Here is a 14949-nt window from a genome sequence, read left to right as displayed (position 1 = left end):
GTATAAACGAGACTGAAAAATCATGTTGTGTCTGAAAGCAAAGAGGCTTTTAAATATTAATGGCATCATGTCAAAGGGTCACAGAAGTCAACATTAATGGGGCTCTCTCAGGCCAAAATTGTGAGAATTTGAGCATCAAAAAGGAGAAAAATGGCTGTGGTCTATTGAATCACATTAAGTCTAAAAATGCGTGAATCATAAAATATTCCAAAGCAAAGTCATTTATTCATCTGGTCTATTTTATTGCATCACTGAAGAAACTAGAAACAATTAACTCAGTTAAGTGGTATTTTTCTGAGTCATGGGAAATATCAGTTAAAACACACACACAGATACATACGACCCGTGGGCGGACAATACCAAGAGAAATGTAAAAATTTCACTTGGATAAAAGATTAAGTCTCACACTTACCTGGCAGGGGAGATGCCATGATTAAGAAGGTGGTTTTCCCAGGGCAAGGCTTATGCATAGCACTTGGATGAGCTGACCCCTGTGATTTCTCCAAATGTGGAAAAGCAGCTGCATAATTTGTGGTTGTGGGGGACTGCGTTTGCACTCTCCACTGGGGAGAAAAGACTAAGTTTCTTTAAGAATTATATAGTCCTAAGTATTAAAGAATGAGAGTACATCTATACAAAAAATCTTTGTAGTTACAGTTCTGAAGATCCCAGCAATGATACAAATAATTGATTTAGGTTTTGATTTTGAGGTAAAATCTTACTAAATTGTTCTCAGTACAAATACATCTAATGCATCTATAAGTTTAGTATATTGGATTTATAAGAATTAATTTATGTTCAGAAGGTTGTATGTGTTAAGTCATGTAATATAAATACTTAAGGCAATACTTGATGATCCAAATAAATTCACTTTAGACACAGACCATTAACCACTAACATTCGTATCTTGGTCCCATTCCCTGGCCACTAACTGCTTGATCTCCCTCACTGTATTCACGCTCTCTAACCACATCTAAAAGAGATCCTTGTGTCTCCTAAATTACATTTCCCTGGCCTAATCCAAGAACCATTCAGTTTCACATGTAGGCAAAAGGGAGCTAATAAAACAAGTAAAAAATGCTTAGTTCATACCCACTTTATGCTACAGCAGGTTCTTGTATGGTGTGCTGTCTTTTTGTGATGCTTACAATGCAGAATATGTCCAAGTCTCACCTAGGACAACATCAAGAGTTTGGGTTCCTTCACCCACTAACAAAACGACATTCCAGATTAATTGGCTACTACAATCTCTTAATGGGAATATACCTGTTCTCTAGATGGCCCCAATTTTTCTCCTTTGGGATGGCAAATGCTATTTCAGCATGTATTTTAAGATACACATTTTAAGGTATGTATATGTGAAGTGCTAAATATTTTCAACCATATATTTTATGTTACATCAAAAAATAGTGACTGTAGCAATAACCTAAGCCCTTCAGAAAGGCCTATTTTCCTTTTCTATCTCATCTAGTGTCTCAAAACCACTCGAAAAGTGTGTCTATAGTAAAACGAATACGTAAGTATAAATGTGCGTTTAAACCTGCCACTTCAAAGTGTACAGTAATTCATGTCACACATTCTAAAAGTTGAACATTTAACTTATAAGGAGATTGTTAAAGTTTTCCTACTTTGGACAAACACAGGGACTAATTTATACATCTTCATTGTTACATCTCTTTTGGACACTAAATATTTTCCTGGACAAATGCCATGGTCTCTTTTAAATATATTATCAGTACTTTCTCAGCTAGCCTTTTTTCATGTTTTCTAACTTCTATGTCGCTTTCCTTCCCTGCCTGAGTGTAATGGGGCGCTTTCTCACCTCATAACCATAGTGCAGTACTTACAGGGGTAGAAATCTGAAAAACTAACTTAGAAAAACAATAATCTAGTAATGTACTAACCCTGCAACTCCACCTTTAGGCACATACTCTGCAGGAAGTGTTGCATGTGCACCAGGCAACACGTATGGGATGCTCGTGACAGTGCTATTAATATTAACTAAAGACTACAAATAACCCAAAGCCCATTGAAAGGAGATTGGAATATTATATTATATGGCAATGAAAATCAACCTATGTAAGAACAGAAATGACTTTAAGGAACATAATGTTGAATCGAAAATGTGAGTGATGTGGAATGATCACAATTACATATAACATCATGCAAGGCTAAATTACATATCATTTAGCAACATAATTATCTTGGTACAATTACAAGGAAAAGCAATGAAATAACTAAAGTTTAAAATGTGGTTTTCTGGGGAGGAGCACACCGGAACTTCCTTTAAAACAGATGATAAGTGTACGTAGGTTTCTTTTTTATCTTTTTCTTTTTCTTTTTCTGGAAGTTTATACCTTTATCCCACCTTCATCCAGTTCCCACCCTCAACCCCTGCCGGTTTGGCTCAGTGGATAGAATTTCGGACTGTGGATAGAATTCCAGTCAAGGGCATGTACCTAGGTTGCAGGCTCCTCCCTGGTCTGCGCCCTGGTTGGGGTGTGTGCAGGAGGCAACCAATCCATGTGTTTCTCTCACATCGATATTTCTCTCTGTCTCTCCCTCTCTCTTCCACTCTCTAAAAAAATCAATGGAAAAAAATAAAAGAAATACAGGCAATGGGGATAAACTTTCAACAACTATAGATAATGAACTTAAAATTCCAGAGGGTTATATTCCATTTCTTGATATAAAGATTATGTTTCCTTCTTGACTAATGTTCTTATAATGTGAGAAAAAGGTGCTTTTTTGGAAAAGATATTGCAAGGTGATTCTCAGTGTTTAGATTTTAATATAGTCGGATAATATCCAGTGCCTCTGTTCTTTAAAAAAATATAAAAGATGTGTTAAATTATTTTCAGAATCTAATTAAGAACATATGGTTTGGGTTTATTAATTTCCGTTTAAAACATAGAATATTCAACTGGAAAAAAATCCTGCTTTGCATGTTACTTTTTATTACAAGATCTGCTTTAAGATATGACTGATGCTCCTTGTCTCATCTTGTTTGATAGGATATAGATAATTCTGTTTAATCTACCTGTTTTTTTTTCATCTTTTGTCCTCAAGTAAGGTAGACAAATTGAGTTTCACTTTTAGTTTATTTATTCTGTCAAGAGATTCTGAATCAGGAGTTTAAAGTCGCTGTCTGACAAGAAAAAGTCAACATCTGTTGAGTTGATTTATTATTTATGTATTAGATTTTATGGCAGTTTTCCTCTGAAGAGTTGCAAGTGTTCTACACATAATTCTTACACTTTTCAAATACCTTTCACAAGAAACACCTATAAACATCTCAACATGAAAAGCGACAGAAAGGGGACTGATTGAGGAAACCTGAGAAGAAGAGGACCCTAGGGCAAATGATCACAGCCTCAAATAGGAGGTGTGCCTAATAATCTAAGAATTCACTTTGCAAGGCCATGGGGGATGTGCATGTCTCTGTCAAAGCTTTCCCCCTGCACATCTGTCATCAGTGCATCTTACCTGGCTCCCAGAAACTCTTCTAAGCTGTCAGCTTCAAACATTGTGTGGATTGGGGCAACCCAGGAAGTTAGTATGGTAATGAGAACTCGGCCACCTAATGGTTCTTACTCTCTACTCCTATAGATATTGACATTTCTTAGAAGGTGGGTTTGTGGTAGGGAAAAATAAAGGGTCTTATTTCAACACTAGAGGCCCGGTGCACAAAATTCGTGCAAGGGGCTCGGCCTTGCAGCTGCTGTGGCTTGCCTCGGCCCTCGCAGCCCCACCTTCATCCAGAAGGTTGTCTGAAAGGACATCTGGAAGGTCATTTGACTGTCCAGTCTAATTAGCATTTTATGCTTTTATTATTATAAATACTTGCACCCAATTTTAATTATTTAAATAAATTAAAAATTGATTTAAATTATTTTAAATAGATGAATTAAGATAGAAAAAACTTATTGAAGATTTTATGAAGACTCCTTAGAGATATGAAAGCATACTTTATATGCTATATATATACATGTGTGTATATATATATATATATATATATATATATATGTGTGTGTGTGTGTGTGTGTGTGTGTGTATATATATTGTTTTTAATTGATTTCAGAGAGGAAGGGAGAGGGAGAGATAGAAATATCAATGATGAGAGAGAAATATCAATCAGCTGCTTCCTGCATGCTCCCCACTGGGGACTGAGCCCACAACCCAGGCTTTTGCCCTGACTGGGAACTGAACTGTGATCTCTGGGCCACACCAGCTGGGTGCTTTATATTTTTTTACAGTTAGTCATTGATCAAAAATTGGAAATTAAAAATATGTTGAAATTATACTAACTCACTTATACATGTGATTTTCTTTAATGCCTAAATTGTATTTTTCAATACTTTTAATATGAAAAATTAGAATGTTATTGAGTAAATACCACTTTCTGAAAAATTTTATATGTATATTTGGTTTGATAGCTGAGTGAAAGGAATATATCCTCTTCTTTAATTCTTTTAGAAATTCATAGTCTGAAATAGTGTAGAATAAATAGGTCCTTGGAAATAAAGTGGAACATTGCTGAGATAATAAATATATAATTTTAGATTTCATAGTAATTTCAAATTTCATAATCCTATATTGAACTTCATATTTTTGACTCATGCTAACTCTTTTTTTATTTTTCTAATAGAAAATAGAATTACAAAATACCGGAAGGTATTAGGCAAAAAGCAGGAAAATATGGCAGAGTGCTATATTTTAAAAATAAAAGTTACTAAAGTAACTCAATATTCATTATTTTCTAAAATATATTAAATGAATTAAGGGTTCCTGTGGGGAGCTGATATAGGGTTAAGCCTCGGACTGACATGTGGGCAAAGTCACAAACAATTCCCAGCTTAGAGGGCACAGTCCTCTTAGCATAATTAGGCTTGACCTTATGAGGCTCTCTAGATCTTATCTGGGAAGCTAATGGGCTGAGGGAAGTGCAGGAAGTGTAACTATGGTCAAAACAAGTGAAACTCACAAGAACTGTGTAACTATAGAAACCACTACCTTGTTTACCTCTCGCTATAAAATAAAGGCTCAGCTTGCCTTGGGATATCTCCTCTCTCTCTGTGGCCGCAGCCAGGCACAGGAAGATCCACGGAGACTAAGGAAAGCTAGAGAGTTCTGAACACTGTCTCCGTGTAAAACATTCTTCGCCGACTCCGTCCACACCTTTGGGAACCCCTGGACCCGCTGGGGCTGGACCCCAGCAGGTTCCTAGAGTCATAACTAATACCCACCAACCACTTAACTTGAATTCATTGCTATACTCAGTGAAGCAAAAAATAAAGAACTTGACTGCAGCTAAAAAAGTGTTTTCCTGTGGATGATGAAAGATAAAATAAGTGTTGAGCTTTGTTATTTTATTAAGAGTGAAAATAAAAATACATCTATTCTGAACTTCTAAGATTATTACAACAGAGCAAAGCAGAGACAAGAGACATCTGTGCTGTTTTCTCTTTAGCTCTGATGCAAGCTTTGTTTCCACAAAGCCACCATATGAATTATTGGTCCCCAATATATTACACCTTTGTTGTATTGTTTGCTCTGAGGTGTATATCAAAGCACTGACTGAAATGAACAGGTGTTAGAGATAAGTGTGTTCCTGAAATAGAGTATTCATCTTCTTTCATGGTCTCATTTATTTATTTATTGGTTTTACAGAGAGGTACAGAAAGGAGAGAGAGAGAGAGAGAGAGAGAGAGAGAGAGAGAGAGAGAGAGAGAGAGAGAGAATTTGTTGTTCCAGCTATTTTTTAAATTATATGTGTGTGTGTGTGTGTATTGATTTCAGAGAGGAATGGAAAGAGAGACAGAAATATCAATGATGAGAGAATCATTGATTTGTTGCCTCCTGCACGCCCCATACTGGGGATTTAGCTTGCAACCTGGGCATATGCCTGACCAGGAATAGAACCATGACCTCCTGGTTCATAGGTCAACACTCAACCACTGAGCCATGCCAGCCAGGCTGTCCCACTTATTTTTTATGCAGTCATAGGTTGATTCTTGTATGTGTCTTGACAGGAGATTGAACCCACAACCTTGGCATATTGAGATGATGTTCTAACCAACTGAGCTACCTGACCAGGGCCTTTCATAATCTCTTTAAACATGTGAAGAAAGAAACTTGATATAATATTGTTTTCATTTATCTTTGATGAAATATTTGGCTTTTAACACTTGAACATATTTATTTGAAACATATCTTTTTTTAAAAAAAATTATTTTTATTGCTATCAGAGAGGAATGGAGAGGAAGAGAGAGATAGAAACATCAATGATGAGAGAGAATCACTGATCAGCTACCTCCAGCATGTCCCCCACTGGGGATAGAGCCCACAACCCGAGCATGGGCCTTGACCGGGGGAATCAAACCCTGACCCTGAACATTTCATAAAATGGATCTGATTTCTCAATTATAAAAAGGCCACCCATACCAATTTAGTACTTTTCAATACATGTCTTTATTATATAAACCTTGGCTTTTTATGTAGCTTGCATAAATCACTTAGTGTGTTTCAGTCTGTCCATATTTTAAAAGGGAATAAGATCCTCTTCCTGCATCTTGATACTGTTAGACTTCTTTTGAAGACACATCATTGTCTGTAGTGTCCAAGAAATTCCATGCTAGTCAGACCTTAGAAAAGCTGAAGTTTGAATGAAGCTGTAAGGAATAGACAGGGCTTCCCTGGCCTGTTGGATAGGGTTAAAGCAGCGGTTCTCAACCTGTGGGTCTCGACCCCTTTGGGGTCGAACGACCCTTTCACAGGGGTCGCCTAAGACCATTGGAAAACACATATATAATTACATATTGTTTTTGTGATTAATCACTATGCTTTAATTATGTTCCATTTGTAACAATGAAAATACATCCTGCATATCAGATATTTACATTACAATTCATAACAGTAGCAAAATTACAGTTATGAAGTAGCAACAAAAATAATTTTATGATTGGGGTCACCACAACATGAGGAACTGTATTAAAGGGTCGCGGCATTAGGAAGGTTAAGAACCACTGGGTTAAAGGCTCTCTGCGAGGGGGTAGCACAGTCAGAGAGCTGTAAAGTACATGGAGACTGGGAAACGGTAGTCCATCTGGAATGAAGGAACCAAGTAGTTGGATTTGAGACCAAAAAAGTTGGTTGGAATGTGTCGGGGCTTAAATATCTGGATCAAGAGTTGATAGACACTTGGGAGTATTTGACCATTTGTGAGATGGAAATGACATGGTGAAATCGGTGCTTTAACACAGTTTTGAGAACTGGGTATGAAATGTGTTTAGTGCAAACTTCAGACCAACTTGACAAGGACATAAAATGGGACCATGTGGAATAAAAAGAAAGGGACACATGTAGCAGCTTTCATAAGAATTGGATGTTTTCCATATCGGTTGTACCAGTTTGCAATCCCACCAACCATGCATGAAGGATCCCTTTTCTTTACATTCTCACTAACACTCGTTATTTGTTAGGATTTTGATATTAGCAAATCTAACAGGTGTGAGGCGATATCTGACTGTGGTTTTGATCTGCATTTCCCTGATGATTGGCAGTGTTGAATATCTTTTCATATGTAATTATTGTCCATCTGTATATCTTCTTTGGAAAAATATCGATTTAGGTCCTTTGCCCACTTTTAATTGGATTATTTGGGGGTTTTTGAGGTTGAGTTTTTTTTATATATTTTAGATATTAACCCCTTATCAGATATGTCATTTGCAAATATCTTCTCCCACTTAATGGGTTGCCTTTTGGTTTTGTTGATGGTTTCCTTCACTGTGTAAACACTTTTTAGTTTGATACAATACCATTTGTTCATTTTGGCTTTTGTTGCCCTTGCCTGGGGAGACATACCCAGAAAATATTGCTAAAACTAATGTCAAACAGTTTACTATCTATGTTTTCTTTTAGTATTTTTATGGTTTCTAGTCTTACATTTATGTCTTTAACCCATTGAGTTTATTTTTGTGTATAAAATAGTATAAGTGTGTAAAAAACTGGTACTGTTTCATTTCTTTGCATCTAGCTTTCTAATTTTTCCAGCACCGTTTAATCAAGAGAGACTGTCTTTCCTCAAGATATATTCTTGTCTCCTTTGTTGTAGATTAATTGACCATATAAGTGTGGGTTTATTTCTGTGCTTAATGTTCCCTTGATCTATGTGTCTGTTTTAGTGCCAATACCATACTGTTTTACTATAGCTTTGTAGTAAAGTTTAACATTAGGGAGCATGATACCTTCAAATTTGTTCTATTATTTAAAAAAAATAATCTTGGAAGAGTGATTCTTTTTGTTTTTGGAGAGTAGAGGTGTGTGTGTGTGTGTGTGTGTGTGTGTGTGTGTGTGTGTCTGTTGAGGGGTTGAGGGGCAGGAGGGGCTTAAGGTTGCAGAGAATTAGAAAGATTTTAGTTTAAAACTAAATCTGTGATTGTCTATCAAAGACACATGAAAAATATAGACTTGGGTTACTTGAAGGCAGGAGAGGAGAAACATTTTTGGCATTTCCACCAATAATTATGAAATTAACTGACCAAGCACCTTTTACACCTGTAGTTTTGATGAGCTGCGGTGAAAATGTCACAAAGTAAACTACAACATGGCTTGCTGTTATTCCAATGCTCATAAAAAATTGTCTCTGACAATTCCAATCCCTCTTAACAGGCCCCAGGGTTATACTTCTCCAGGGTTGGTATGATGATTTAGCTTTAAAATGCATGTTGTACTTAAAGGTGCATTCAGTACCTTTTCTCCTACAGGAATAAAGCTTTAAACAAATTATTGTGACTCATTTATGGCTTTGGTATTTATAGTAATCCTCAGGTAAATCTCAGAGTTCTAAGTATGTACTTTGTAAAATATATAGCTTAAATGCATTGAGTAAATCTATGCTTGGTGCTTATTATTTTTATTCAAGTCATTTGTTTTGTTTCACATGAGTAGAGAGCACTGCTAAATTTGGGTTAGTTTCAAGTAAATTTGTGATATTTAAATTTTTTATTATAAATTATACTTTAATTTGAGATTTAATGTTGACTCTCATCATAAGCAACCATAACAAATGTACTTGTTTTCATTGCTTCTGTTTTTCTATTAATATAACAGGTAGTGTTGACATTTTACTTAACCTGGAGAGTTATATTGACTTTTATGTCAGATGTCAAAGGTCTGTATTTAGTAAACTTTGGTTAAGGTATAAAGGGAAGCAGCATTAATTGGTTGCCTACCCAATAACCACCTTGTGAAAATATCTCCTTTTACAGATGCTGTTGGACGAAGGTAGATAACTTGTCCAAATCACAGCATTAATGGTCTACACCCGTGGTCGGCAAACTGCGGCTCGCAAGCCACATGCGGCTTTTTGGCCCCTTGAGTGTGGCTCTTCCACAAAATACCACGTGCGGGCGCACGTACAGTGCGATTGAAACTTCGTGGCCCATGCGCAGAAGTCGGTTTTCGGCCTGGGCGAGTCTATTTTGAAGAAGTACTATTGATATTTGGCTCTGTTGACTAATGAGTTTGCCAACCACTGGTCTACACCAACATTAATTTTTCTTTTATTAAAAATTTCAAGTATATACAAAAATAGGAACTCTTATGTACCCATCGCTCACTTTAAAAAATTATTTTCTTGACCAATTTTATTTCATCTACCCTCATTCCCACTTTTCCTCTCTCTTTGTTTTATTTAGAAGCCATCTAAATACTTAAATCTAAAAGCAAAAAATTATTAAATCACCCACAATACTATTAAAGCATTTGAAAATTATAATTCCTTAATGTTATTAAATATAAGTGGCTCAATTTTCTGTCTCATTTTTCACTTTGAGTTATGATTGAAATAAGGTTGAAATTGGTTCATGCAATTCTATTTTTTGTTTTGTTTTATTTTAACCTAGAGCTTCATTTCTTCTACCTCTTTCATTTACTTTATATTTGGGGCAATTTAATTGTTGAAATAACAGGATTCTTTGGTAGACTATTTCATAGTCTGATTATACCCTTCTTATGTTATTTAAGATGTCATGCTGTCCCTGTATGTTCTATAAAGTGACTATTCAATTTAGAGGCTTGATAAAGTAGGGGTTCTAGATTTTAAAAGATTCATTTATAGGTGATATTGAATACTTATATCAAGAAGGACCCATTGTGTGCTTTTTCTCTTTTTTTGTAGTCATTATTATTTTATCATGGGCTAAAAAATCATGACCTCATAATTCTGCTTCTCTTTACTTACTAGCTGCAACAGTTTTATGACAGAAAAATTTCCCTCAACTATTTTGTTTTTCTGAGGTACAGTTCATATAGAAATTCCAGATTAATGTTTGATAGTTATCCTTTATCCAGTTTTTTTAAATTGAGTTAATTATATATATAGCATCTTCCTTGAATAACCAAGGGGTTGTTTTTAAAAAGTATTTTAAGCTTATGGATTTAAAAGTATTTGAGTTAGACTTCCATTAAAAAATTTAGGGGGGGGGGCGGGAGGGGGGGTAAGAGATCAACCGAAGGACTTGTATGCATGCATATAAGCATAACAAATGGACATAAGACACTGGGAGGGTAGGGGAGGCTGGGGGATTGTCAAGGGGGGGGGGAAGGAGACATATGTAATACTCTTTGTAATACTTTAAGCAATAAAAAAAAGAAATTAAAAAATTTAGTAATATTAATAGAATCATTGTTAGATAAATGGTAGAATATTACGCAAACTTTCTGTACATTGCTTATTCACTTAGGTATATGTACCAGGGATTAATCCATAGTTATATATACTAGTTATTACTTATTACTTTAACAAATATGTATATTTCATTGTATGAATGTGAAATAATTTATTGAAATTCCTATTAATGGCTACTCTCAGCCATTTGTTGTTGTAAAGTATAGTGGTCCAATTGGCAGATATTTGTATATATCTTTTGAATTTTTTCCATGGTATCTTTAGGAAGTTTTCTAGGAGAGAGATTGCTATACCAGAGGTTAGAGCATTTACGATTTTGTTAGCTATTGCGAAATTCCCTTTCCTCTGGGGATACCATTTTTCATTCCCTCCAGCAATGTCTGAGTGCCCCTTTGTCCTAAGCATCAAGAAAATCTAACTTCTGGGTTTTTTTCAGTTGCAGTATTATCATCTTCAAGTTAGTCCAAATGAAAAGCCAATACTTTTTTGACTAATCTATATTGTCTTCTCTTACACTGAGTTTATATTGTTTGTAATATAGAAGTAGTTCTTGCTGTGAAAACAAGTGTGTACTTCTTTATTTATTCCCAGACATTATTACAGTCTCTGCTAAAGTAAACATGGGACTCTTCTACTGACTTAGTTTTTGTATGTATTTCAACACCATACCTATGTTAATTAAAGTGTTTTAAAGACCATTTCTCAGGTGTCTCTAACCAGTTCAGTCTCTTCAGTCTGCCTGTTGTGTTCCTATGTAAATGTTCTGTTCTGATCAGTGTGACACTTGACTAAATTGTTTTGTGGGAGACTTCATTTTTCTGCTAAGTTTACAACACTGCTTCAGACAAAGAAGCTTAGATGACTTTATAAAAAACCATGAACACTTTTTTTTAAAGGGCAAGACTAAACAGTGCTGGATTTCTCAGCTCTTGGAGTCACTAATATAATTTCTGATCATGATATATACTGCTTTCATTTATTGTCCTGAATTTCAATTTTTGCCTCAAGCTAGTTATTTTTCCTTAAAGTGAATCATTGATTTGCTCTCCCTCAAGCTGAATTTCAGACTCACAACCTCCTGCAGCGATAGGCTGTGGTGACTACAGAATCAGTCAGGGAGTGAAGGTTGTTTTGAACTATACATGCAACACAGACTTCTCTTTTCCAATCATAGAAATACACCAGACCCCCTTTAACAGAAAGCAAACAAAAGCAATAGCTCATGAAAATACTTATACAATGGAGTGTAGAAACCAAACATAGTGGCAGCCACTTAGGTATTTTAGATTTAGGTGCATTCCTTTTTAATATAAATACAAATAAGCCCAGCTTCCCAAAATTTAGGTACTGCCTTCGATTCATGAGAAGTTTTTTCAGAGGAACATGCTTTTATATTATCAAGGGATAAGTAAATGACCTTACTTTCTACTGATTCAGTATGAAACTGAGTATACATGTTAACTCCATTAAGTTCAATTCAACCAATATTTACAGTTGCTAAATGCAAGAGGAGTTATGGGAGGTGTTATGAAGAATACAGAGATAATTAAGTCATGATCTCTGAGTTCAAAAACAGCCCTCCCCTTCCCAAGTTAACACAGTATCTCCTGTTGATCTTTCAAAATCCTTTTACAACATATCCTTTGCAGTTCCAATAGAATGATTGTGGGGATTGTGTTGGAATCATTAAATGCCGCTTCATTTCTGTACCTCTAAAATGGGGCTACAGTATTTTGATCTATTTGAAACACATTTATTTTAGATTTTTTTTGTCTAAGCTATTCTCAAAATATGTCCAGACATATTTTGTCCAGATAGACAAATGAAGATGTTACTGCTAGCAGCATGAAGCAGAGAACACTGGTTGCTAAATCCATTTCTGGGTCAAACATCATGTTAAATGTTCTTAATATATGGGGGGAAACAGAATAGAAGAGTTGTATCATGAATTAGTGCCAAGTGTTAAGATGTGGTTGACCCAGTGAGGTGGGACATCAAGAAGGAAAACAAGATTTGGATGCAAGTTATAGGATCTCCTCCTCTAGGGAGAACATAAAAAACTAAGAATTTTCATAGTTTTTATATTGAAAAATGAAAGCAGTGTAATAAACTTTTTTGATGTTTTTATTGGTAAGCCAGTTTCTCTGCCTGCCATAAGGTTTTCCCATGTGAAATAAGCTGAGAAAGAAAATATACAATGTACATGAAATTTCTGCTAGAGGAGAAGGGGAAGTATAATAAAAATCTGCTACTTCTGACCCCAGGGAATTATGGGGACAAAGTGAGCTGAGGTAAGAGAAACATCTGTTTGCAATGTGTGAGTCCCAATGTCATCCCTCTAAATAAAATCCTAGAAAAGAAAGTACTTCAGATGTCAGAGGACCACACTGAAACTGGAGAGACTTTGCCTCCTCTTCGCAATTGGGATTACGTAGGGACAACTGGTAGTAACTGTGGTCTGGATTGACCCAGGCTGTCAGCTTGAGAACAGATACTATAGTTGTGGGGAGCCGCTATAGGGTTAAACCTTGGACTGACCTGTTGGCAAAGTCACAAACAAGTCCCAGCTTAAAGGGCACAGTCCTCTTAGCATAATTAGGCTTGACCTTAAAATGGCTCCCTAGATCTTATCTGGGAAGCTAATGGGCGGAGGGAAATGCAGGAAGTGACCAAAACAAGTGAAACTCACAAGAACAGTGTAACTATGGTCAAAACAAGTGAAACTCACAAGAACAGTGTAACTATGGTAACCACTACCTTGTTTACCTCTGACTATAAAATAAAGGCTCAGCTTGCCTCTGAATCTTTCTCTATGGCCTCAGCCAGGCACAGGAAGACCCACGGAGACTAAAGAGAGCTATGCTGATCATCTGAACCCTGTCTCTGTGTAAATCATTCTTCGCCGACTCTGTCCACACCTTTGGGAACCCCTGGCCCGTTGGGGCTCGACCCCGGCATATAGTCAGGTAGAGAGGACCTACTAAGCACTCATGAGGTACCCTTGGCTGTCTTTGGTTATGAGGCACACACTTCCCTTTTATCAGAACGTCCTCCTTACAACTTTCCAACTAAGTCTCTTGTGCTCCCCAACAAGGCATCAGAGTTCCTTCCTTGTGCCATACTGGGGGCCATGGGGGAGAATACTAAAGGTAACGAGAGTTTGTGGGCATGCTATGGATCAGAGCCCAGATGACTCCACAGTGCATGCTGTTGGGCAGACTGTCCAAGTCTAGGAACTTGTGATGAACAAACGTGAAGAGAGACAGAATGTTTGCAATTTCAGTGAGAGTACCAAGGTGGGACCCACACAGACATAAGATCTCACTGAGGCCCAACCAAGTTGATAGACACAAAGTAAATTGAGCAGCAGGAACCAACATGTTACCCAAGGTTGGAAAGGTTTACAATAATGCCTCAGAAATCCCAACCAGTACAGACACAAGAACCAGCACAAGGCAAGGTTGTTTCCTTTCTGCTAATATTATGAAGTCAAATAAAGTAGCTTTAACAAACCTAGATGCCTTCTTGGAGTGAAGCAAATGTAGAGTGGAGTATCATATACAAGAGGCTGAGTGTTAAAATATACTGTTATAAAAACATTTTATATGTTGTGCAAGTTTAACATTTATGTTTACTCCACGGCTTAGAAAGTAAGATCAGTAAAAGATAAAAGAAGATATATTTTCTTTAGCACATCTACTAGTAAGTGCAGTATAAATAAATGTGTAACCCCATTAGAATTAGATTATGGCTCTTTGTCATCAATACTTTATATACCAGTGGGATGTAAGTAAGTTGAAGGCAGAAAGCTATCTTATTTTTCTTTGGTAGCTGTTGTGAACAGCATAATGTTTGGCATATAGAAAATGCTAAAACAGTTTTTGTTAGATTGAAATGAATGCATTGCCATCAAGAGCATTTTCTTTGAAATCTAGGTACCCTTATGCTTGGGCTGAACAACTGTAGGCTAGAATTCTAGTAAATTTTCCAGAGGTTTTGAATCTTGAAGAATTGGTTCAAAGGCAATCTAAGCAGAAGTATGAGCATAAGCAAAGCATAGAAACAAGAAAATGGAACAAGTGTGTTTGCAAAATGGTGAATTCTCCCCTTCAGCTGATTAGAGATTATCATTGTCAGAATTAAGTTTCATTAATAATGTTAATAGTTACAATTTACTAAGCACCTTTGCCATTAGCATGTTACTGTGCTTTGCAATTTGCACCCTTCATTTCAATGAACAAACCTATGGCAATGGGTAA

At 36.2% G+C, this 14949-nt stretch overlaps 1 non-coding gene across 1 annotated transcript; it reads left to right on the top strand.

Annotated features, from left to right (window-relative positions):
* Positions 1 to 404: 404 nt before the first annotated feature.
* On the top strand, positions 405 to 564 carry LOC111825688. The gene has a single exon (XR_002828893.1). It is a non-coding gene; the product is annotated as a U1 spliceosomal RNA (small nuclear RNA).
* The last annotated feature ends 14385 nt before the right edge of the window (positions 565 to 14949 follow it).

The sequence above is a fragment of the Myotis lucifugus genome, unplaced genomic scaffold (assembly GCF_000147115.1).
Source record: "Myotis lucifugus unplaced genomic scaffold, Myoluc2.0 scaffold_0, whole genome shotgun sequence".
NCBI lineage: Eukaryota > Metazoa > Chordata > Mammalia > Chiroptera > Vespertilionidae > Myotis > Myotis lucifugus.
The sequence above is the reverse complement of the archived record's forward strand: the minus strand, read 5'-3'. Positions and strand labels throughout refer to the sequence as shown.